The sequence below is a fragment of the Oncorhynchus gorbuscha genome, linkage group LG11 (assembly GCF_021184085.1).
Source record: "Oncorhynchus gorbuscha isolate QuinsamMale2020 ecotype Even-year linkage group LG11, OgorEven_v1.0, whole genome shotgun sequence".
NCBI lineage: Eukaryota > Metazoa > Chordata > Actinopteri > Salmoniformes > Salmonidae > Oncorhynchus > Oncorhynchus gorbuscha.
Genome location: NC_060183.1, coordinates 55,986,505 through 55,995,404, shown reverse-complemented (window position 1 = coordinate 55,995,404; position 8,900 = coordinate 55,986,505). Strand labels below are relative to the sequence as shown.

The window sequence follows — 8,900 nt, the reverse complement described above, 5'->3', positions numbered from 1 at the left end:
AAACAATTGTAGACCTCCACAAGTCTGGTTCATCCTTGGGAGCAATTTCAAAATGCCTGAAGGTACCACGTTCATTTGTACAAACAAGAGTACGCAAGTATAAACAGGAAACTGCTCAGGAAGGAGATGTGTTCTGTCTCCTAGAGTTGAACATACTTTAGTGCGAAAAGTGCAAATCAATCCCAGAACAACAGCAACGGACCTTGTGAAGATGCTGGAGGAAACAGGTACAAAAATATCTATATCCACAGTAAAACAAGTCCTATATCAACATAACCTGAAAGGCCGCTCAGCAAGGAAGAACCCACTTCTCCAAAACCGCCATAGGAGGGACTGGTGCACTTCACAAAATAGATGGAATCATGAGGTAGGAAAATTATGTGGATATATTGAAGCAACATCTCAAGATATCAGTCAGGAAGTTAAAGCTTGGTCACAAATGGGTCTTCCAAACGGACAATGTCCCCAAGCATAATGTCACGATTGTCATCGGGAGAAGGAGAGGAGGACCACAGTGCAGCGTCGTATGTATCCATAATCATTTTCATCAAGAATGAATACACAAACAAAACGATAAAAGAACAGTTCTGACAGGGGCAACAAACACTAACCAGAAAATAATCACCCACAACTCAAAATGGGAAAACAGGCTACCTAAGTATGGCTCTCAATCAGAGACAACGATAGACAGCTGCCTCTGATTGAGAACCATACCAGGCCAAACACATAGAAAAAGAAAGAATACCCACCCACCTCACACGCTGACCAAACTAAAAATAGAAACATACAAAGCAATCTACGGTCAGGGCGTGACACATACTTCCAAAGTTGTGGCAAAATGGCTTAAGGACAACAAATTCAAGGTATTGGAGTGGCCAATACAATGCCCTGACCTCAATCCCATAGACAATTTGTCGGCAGAACTGAAAAAGTGTGTGCGAGCAAAGAGGCCTACAAACCTGACTCAGTTACACCAGCGCTGTCAGAAGGAATGGGCCAAAATTCACCTAACTTAATGTGGGAAGCTTGTGAAAGGCTACCTGAAATGTTTGACCCAAGTTAAACCATTTAAAGGCGATGCTACCAAATACTAATTGAATGTAGGTAAACTTCTGACCCACTGGGAATGTGATGAAAGAAATAAAAGCTGAAATAAATCATTCTCTCTACTATTATTCTGACATTTCACATTCTTAAAATAAAGTGGTGATCCTAACTGACCTAAGACAGGGCATTTTTACTACGATTAAACGTCAGGAATTGTGAAAAACTGAGTTTAAATGTATTTGGCTAAGGTGTATGTAAACATCCAACTTCAACTGTACCTTCTATATAAAGCCCTAGTACTTTCACCACCATTCAAACATAACACCAGGCCTACCTACTATATAAAGCCCTAGTACTTTCACCACCATTTAAACATAACACCAGGCCTACCTACTATATAAAGCCCTAGTACTTTCACCACCATTCAACCTAACCTCAGGCCTACCTACTATATAAAGCCCTAGTACTTTCACCACCATTTAAACATAACACCAGGCCTACCTACTATATAAAGCCCTAGTACTTTCACCACCATTCAACCTAACCTCAGGCCTACCTACTATATAAAGCCCTAGTACTATCACCACCATTCAACCCTAACCTCAGGCCTACCTACTATATAAAGCCCTAGTACTTTCACCACCATTCAACCCTAACCTCAGGCCTACCTAATATATAAAGCCCTAGTACTTTCACCACCATTCAACCCTAACCTCAGGCCTACCTAATATATAAAGCCCTAGTACTTTCACCACCATTCAACCCTAACCTCAGGCCTACCTAATATATAAAGCCCTAGTACTTTCACCACCATTGAACTTTTAGGTTTGTCCAGACAAGGCTCATCGTTAGCAGGGCACAGACTAACCTCAGGCCTACCTACTATATAAAGCCCTAGTACTTTCACCACCATTCAACCTAACCTCAGGCCTACCTACTATATAAAGCCCTTGTACTTTCACCACCATTCAACCTGGGCCAATGTTCCCCCAGAGGAGCTGTTAGTGGACAAATCCCTGCCATTGACCAGGTTCTGTACCTCCTGCTCTGGGATGACTAACACTTCACCCCACTTTGAAGTTCCACAGCCACAACAGAACAGCACAGGCAGCACTTCTTCCTCTGGAGCTCAGAGCGTGTGTTTGTGTGTTACCTCTTTCATGGAACCAGAGAGAACCAGAAAAAAGGCCCACAACATAAAAAATAACCCAGATGTTTGCTACTTTTCTTCCTGTCCCAAACGCCAGGACAAGAGGAGGCCGTGGGCCTGCATTAATGAGGCTGGGTCTTCATCTGTGGATCTGATAGGGAAGGAGATGTACTATGATAGGCCATGGCACATACAGACACTCACCCGGTCACATGTGTTAGCCATAAGCTAGCCTTGCCACCTTAGTTAGGTTAACAGATGGCCTGGATTAAGCTTGCTTTAACTGAGAGCTGAAAGCGAAGCTAAAGGGGGGGGGTTAAACTTTAACCATACACACTTAGAAAAAAGGATTCTAAAAGTGTTCTTCAGCTATCCCCATAGGAGAACCCTTTTTGGGTTCCAGGTAGAACTCTTTTGGAAAGGGTTCTTCCTGGAACTCAAAAGGGTTCAACCAGGAACCAAAAGGGGTTCTTCAAAGGGTTCTCCTTTATGGACAGAAGAATAACCCTTTTAGGTTCTAGACAGCATCTTTTTTCTAAGAGTGTAGAAGCAATAATGTAACGAATTCAGATAAAAGTGAGGTTACTTCACAATCACTCAGTAACAACTAGGCCTATGTTGATACACATGACATGGACCTGCCAAAGATCAAAACAATTGTAACTCTTTGATGGAGAGTGTACATAATATTATATATAAATTAATGGTCATGTTTTGAATATTCCTGATTATCCCTAATGACAACTTCCAGGTTTTATGCACTGAAATTCCTCTCCATTTCCATTTTGTAAACATCAACAAGCCTTACAGGCTAGACAGAGCTGCAGTGGGCCAGAGATAAAGATGGACTACTTTAAGTTTGAGCTTGACTTCAGTAGGACTTGTTTGTGACTGATAGAACATCATTGGTACAGCCATTAAGTATACTTGTAGCCTGTGCTGTAATGATTAAGTTCATCAAGTATGTACAGTGGGGCAAAAAAAGTATTTAGTCAGCCACCAATTGTGCAAGTTCTCCCACTTAAAAGATGAGAGAGGCCTGTAATTTTCATCATAGGTACACTTCAACTATGACAGACAAAATGAGAAAAAAAATCCAGAAAATCACATTGTGGGATTTTTAATTTGCAAATTATGGTGGAAAATAAGTATTTGGTCAATAACAAAAGTTTATCTCAATACTTTGTTATATACCCTTTGTTGGCAATGGTAGAGGTCAAATGTTTTCTGTAAGTCTTCACAAGGTTTTCACACACTGTTCCTGGTATTTTGGCCCATTCCTCCATGCAGATCTCCTCTAGAGCAGTGATGTTTTGGGGCTGTTGCTGGGCAACACGGGCTTTCAACTCCGTCCAAAGATTTTCTATGGGGTTGAGATCTGGAGACTGGCTAGGCCACTCCAGGACCTTGAAATGCTTCTTACGAAGCCACTCCTTCGTTGCCCTGGTGGTGTGTTTGGGATCATTGTCATGCTGAAAGACCCAGCCACGTTTCATCTTCAATGCTCTTGCTGATGGAAGGAGGTTTTCACTCAAAATCTCACGATACATGGCCCCATTCATTCTTTCCTTTACACGGATCAGTTGTCCAGGTCCCTTTGCAGAAAAACAGCCCCAAAGCATGATGTTTCCACCCCCATGCTTCACAGTAGGTATGGTGTTCTTTGAATGCAACTCAGCATTCTTTGTCCTCCAAACACGACAAATTGAGTTTCTACCAAAAAGTTATATTTTGGTTTGATCTGACCATATGACATTCTCCCAATCTTCTTCTGGATCATCCAAATGCTCTCTAGCAAACTTCAGACGGGCCTGGTAATGTACTGGCTTAAGCAGGGAGACACGTCTGGCACTGCAGGATTTGAGTCCCTGGCGTAGTGTGTTACTGATGGTAGGCTTTGTTACTTTGGTCCCAGCTCTCTGCAGGTCATTCACTAGGTCCCCCCATGTGGTTTTGGGATTTTTGCTCACCGTTCTTGTGATCATTTTGACCCCACGGGGTGAGATCTTGCGTGGAGCCCCAGATCGAGGGAGATTATCAATGGTCTTTTATGTCTTTCATTTCCTAATAATTGCTCCCACAGTTGATTTCTTCAAACCAAGCTGCCTACCTATTGCAGATTCAGTCTTCCCAGCCTGGTGCAGGTCTACAATTTTGTTTCTGGTGTCCTTTGACAGCTCTTTGGTCTTGGCCATAGTGGAGTTTGGAGTGTGACTGTTTGAAGTTGTGGACAGGTGTCTTTTATACTGATAACAAGTTCAAACAGGTGCCATTAATACAGGTAACGAGTGGAGGACAGAGGAGCCTCTTAAAGAAGAAGTTACAGGTCTGTGAGAGACAGAAGTCTTGCTTGTTTGTAGGTGACCAAATACTTATTTTCCACCATAATTTGCAAATAAATTCATTAAAAATCCTACAATGTGATTTTCTGGACATTTTTCTAATTTTGTCTGTCATAGTTGAAGTGTACCTATGATGAAAATTACAGGCCTCATCTTTTTAAGTGGAAGAACTTGCACAATTGGTGGCTGACGAAATACTTCCCCCCCCCCCACTGTATGTCAGGGCTGTTGCCAGTGTAATTGCCTTGTATTTTCAGTGGAGCCCATGAATCGGCCTTTTAGCTGGGTCTATTGTTGAGAATCCTCCCTTACATTCTAGACATCCTCCGTTGCCATCTCAAGACAGAGAAAGAGAACATTAAGCGTCATCTGAAATAATTATCCTGTAATTGCTAGGATGAAATTACAAAGGCTTGAACTTTTGCCTGTTCTTTACCTGAGCTATATGAAGCCAATATCATCGCAATCATCCAATCGGATCTGAAATAGTCAGACAGCAATTTTTACCACTGCCTGCAATGTAATATTCTGAAAGCATGCTATGGTGAACCATCAAATGTCTGAAAGAAGAACTGAAAATCTCCTGAAAGATTTGTGTTATTTTTCTCCTGCTGTCTATTCTAGGATAACTATTTTTCAATTATATTTTCCATATTCTTAAATGATGAGTTGTACAGTCTTAATTGCATAATCACCTTTGTTCAACCTTTTTCCAAACAGGTCGTGGAAGTAAAAAGACAATGTGTTCTCAATGTGTTCTCAATTATTTACCCGGCAAGAAAAAGAAAGAGATGTCTGACTGCATGATCATGAAACCTCTGCAAGGTTGTGTTTTTAAAGAAAGAGATGTCTGGCTGCATGATCATGAAACTTCTGCAAGGTTGTGTTTTTAAAGAAAGAGATGTCTGGCTGCATGATCATGAAACTTCTGCAAGGTTGTGTTTTTAAAGAAAGAGATGTCTGGCTGCATGATCATGAAACTTCTGCAAGGTTGTGTTTTTAAAGAAAGACATGTCTGGCTGCATGATCATGAAACTTCTGCAAGGTTGTGTTTTTAAAGAAAGAGATGTCTGGCTGAATGATCATGAAACTTCTGCAAGGTTGTGTTTTTTTTAAGTAAATAAGCCAAATAATAAAATGGTTTATTTTTTGCCTCCAAAATAAATATTACTCAAATTGTTATTGCAGTCTAGTTGTCTGATGTAGGCATTTGTCTCATCACCTGTGACAAATGTGAGGTTTGTATGGATAATTAATAAACTTGTCTGTCTTATACTTGTTATAAATATATATAATTTAACAAGTTATAAGCCAACATGAAATAAGCCATTGGTAAGGATGGCTTGGTGAGATTGAAATGACTAAGGGTGGCAGCTAGCCTACTGGTTAGAACGTTAGACTAAGGGTGGCAGCTAGCCTACTGGTTAGAACGTTAGACTAAGGGTGGCAGCTAGCCTACTGGTTAGAACGTTAGACTAAGGGTGGCAGCTAGCCTACTGGTTAGAACGTTAGACTAAGGGTGGCAGCTAGCCTACTGGTTAGAACGTTAGACTAAGGGTGGCAGCTAGCCTACTGGTTAGAACGTTAGACTAAGGGTGGCAGCTAGCCTACTGGTTAGAACGTTAGACTAAGGGTGGCAGCTAGCCTACTGGTTAGAACGTTAGACTAGTAACCGAAAAGTTGCAAGATCGAATCCCTGAGCTGACAAGGTACAAATCTGTCGTTCTACCCCCTAGGCCATCATTTTAAATAAGAATATGTTCTAACTGTCTTGACCAGTTAAATAAAAGACACATTACAGCCTACTTCATGTTAGTTTAACCTGAAATACTAACTCTCAGATTGTCACTTAAATTACTATAATTCAAAGTGAAATGAATGGATGACTAATATTGAAAAACTGACATTAGCCAGTATGGTTGAAGGGCAGGGAAGCATTGGAACTGTCAATCCTTAAGCTTCATCACACATGCTTCACACCCAGTGGTCTTAGACTCACACCTGTTTCATCTAATATCAGATACACACAATACATAGTGAGTCGTGTCTAAATCATGGCTTTACCAAGTATTTCAATTTGCAAACATAACAGTGCAGGTGTATCAGCTGAAGCTTTTACACTCGCTCTGAAAAGTTACGTTAGTAGCAACTCCTTGTCTAAAAGTACAGTATATAAGAGGGAAGAGTGAGGATGAAGAATGGAAATGTAAAGATTGCATGGAATGCCCCGGCATGAACTGTGAATGAACTCCTGAACCCCAATCTCCACCTAACAAAATCTGTCCTCAGCCTGATATATAGCCATAAAAAGCTTGTAGCAAGCACACAGGAATGTAATCTACAGATTAGAGATGCCTCTCAACGGGCTTCACAAAATAATATTGCCTTCCCGAGAGGAGGTGCTATAGAAATATTATACAGCCCCTTTTGTGAGGATTATTCACTGTCCGACATTATGTCTTTATGTTTACAGGAAATATCAATAGACATGATACTGGAGACTCAGGCTCTCATGAGAGAAATTAGTGACAATTCAGGAGTGTCTTCGTTCATGTTCTTTACAGTGCAAAGAACAGAGTAGTACCATCAAAACAAGTGCTCTGTGATACATTGAACAAGACCCTATAAAAAGGATATATACTAACCCCCAACCAGATACTAGATCTTTTAAACTTCCATTGCCTACTTCACAAGTCCAACAGCTGCAGCACAACCTTCTGACAACCTTACTCAACACATCTGTAACCACTACCGCAAGACCCTCAGTCTGATCCCTTCGATGCGATCATCAGTGACAGACACAGGGTTAAAAATTAGATTAATCAATGTAATTAAGATAACCACAGTAGCACAGCAAGAGTGGTATTTAACACTCATAATGCTTTGTTTGTTTTTCCTGTGTAATCCCCTGTGGTGCTCTCAGCACGTTGAGAGGCTGATGAGTGGCAGGATTAGGCCTTCTAGGGGGGTTGTTTTGAGACACTCCCTCCCTGAGAGGGGCAGGTCTCTCTCTCCCTCTCTTTCTGCCTTGCTCCCTCTTCCTCTTTCTCACTCTCCTTCTCTCACTTTACTTCTCTTCCTCCCTCACACCCCCTCCTCCCTCTCACCCCCTCCTCCTTCCTCCCCTCTCACTCTCTCTAGCTCTCCCTCCCACAGGAGGCTGTGTTGCATTCCTTCCAGGAGGGGCAGAGGTGTCCGTGGAAGAGCCATACGCAGTCTGCCCTACCCCCTCCCTGGGAAGACTCAGTGCGCCCTCCTCCCTGGCGAAGCTCTGGAGCTCCTTTGAGCTCGCTGCCAGCAGCGGCAGCAGAGATGTAACATGATTTGTTTGTCTGCTGCTGCATGTTTGCACCGATCACAGCCCAGCCCATACGTCCCCCTGCTCCCATCCAGGGGCTGCTTGGAGAGTGGCTGCAGGGCTGGGGAGTGGGGGTTAAAGATAGTTTGGAGTATGATCCACGGTATGGAAACATTAATCATCCCAAAAATGTAAGCCTTGCTTGCATCCTTGCCCAGTTTGTATGAGTGAGTAATAAAAAATTGCCATTACCGTTCAAATATCCTCTGTACAGTGTGTGAGGGTTTTCCCATCTTTTGTTATTGGCTTGTTTCCTGGTGCAGTGGTGCAGTGGAGGGTATACTGTAGAGGCTTCCCAGTCCGCCCATTGATCCATAGAGTGGGCTGAAGGCGAGGAGCAGCCCTTTTTTATGGCAGCCCGCTGGAGCCTGCCTATGATTGTTCCTGGTTTCCTCAGATTGGTTTTCATTTAGTCAGGGTGCAGTGCCTCGCACATTCAGAAGGTGAGGTGAAGTGCTGCAGACATTTAGGGGAGCACCTAACAACTGCGCTCTGGGTAGGTGACACAATGGTATTCGGGTGGTTTGCTGATACAATGTGTGTGCCTGTGTGTGTTGTTTTTAATGAGAGTGGGGTGTGTGTACTGTAGACCTTTGTAGACCTTTGATTAGAGGTGAGGTGTTACCTGAAGTGATGACTGTGTGTGTGTGTGTGTGTGTGTGTGTGTGTGTGTGTGTGTGTGTGTGTGTGTGTGTGTGTGTGTGTGTGTGTGTGTGTGTGTGTGTGTGTGTGTGTGTGTGTGTGTGTGTGTGTGTGTGTGTGTGTGTGTGTGTGTGTGTGTGTGTGTGTGTGTGTGGTGCGTGCGTGCGTGCGTGCGTGCGTGCGTGTGTGTGCATGGTTTGTATGAGTTTGGTGTGTGTGTGTATATATATATACTTGCATGACGGCCTGTGGCTCTGAGCCTTTGGGTCAAATGCTGTGTTGTGTATCGTGTCAGAACTGGACAAGAAGGAAAAAATCAAATATCACAATAATATACAGTAACTTTAAAAAATATATATAT

General features: G+C 42.5%; 1 protein-coding gene across 1 annotated transcript in view; it reads left to right on the top strand.

Annotated features, from left to right (window-relative positions):
* Window positions 1–8,313: 8,313 nt before the first annotated feature.
* The window catches only part of LOC124048967 (T-box transcription factor TBX3-like), a 30,428-nt gene continuing 29,841 nt past the window's right edge, over window positions 8,314–8,900 (top strand). The window contains exon 1 of the mRNA XM_046370202.1: window positions 8,314–8,393. The gene's annotated coding sequence lies outside the window, so the exon portion shown is untranslated. The remainder of the gene's footprint in view (window positions 8,394–8,900) is intronic.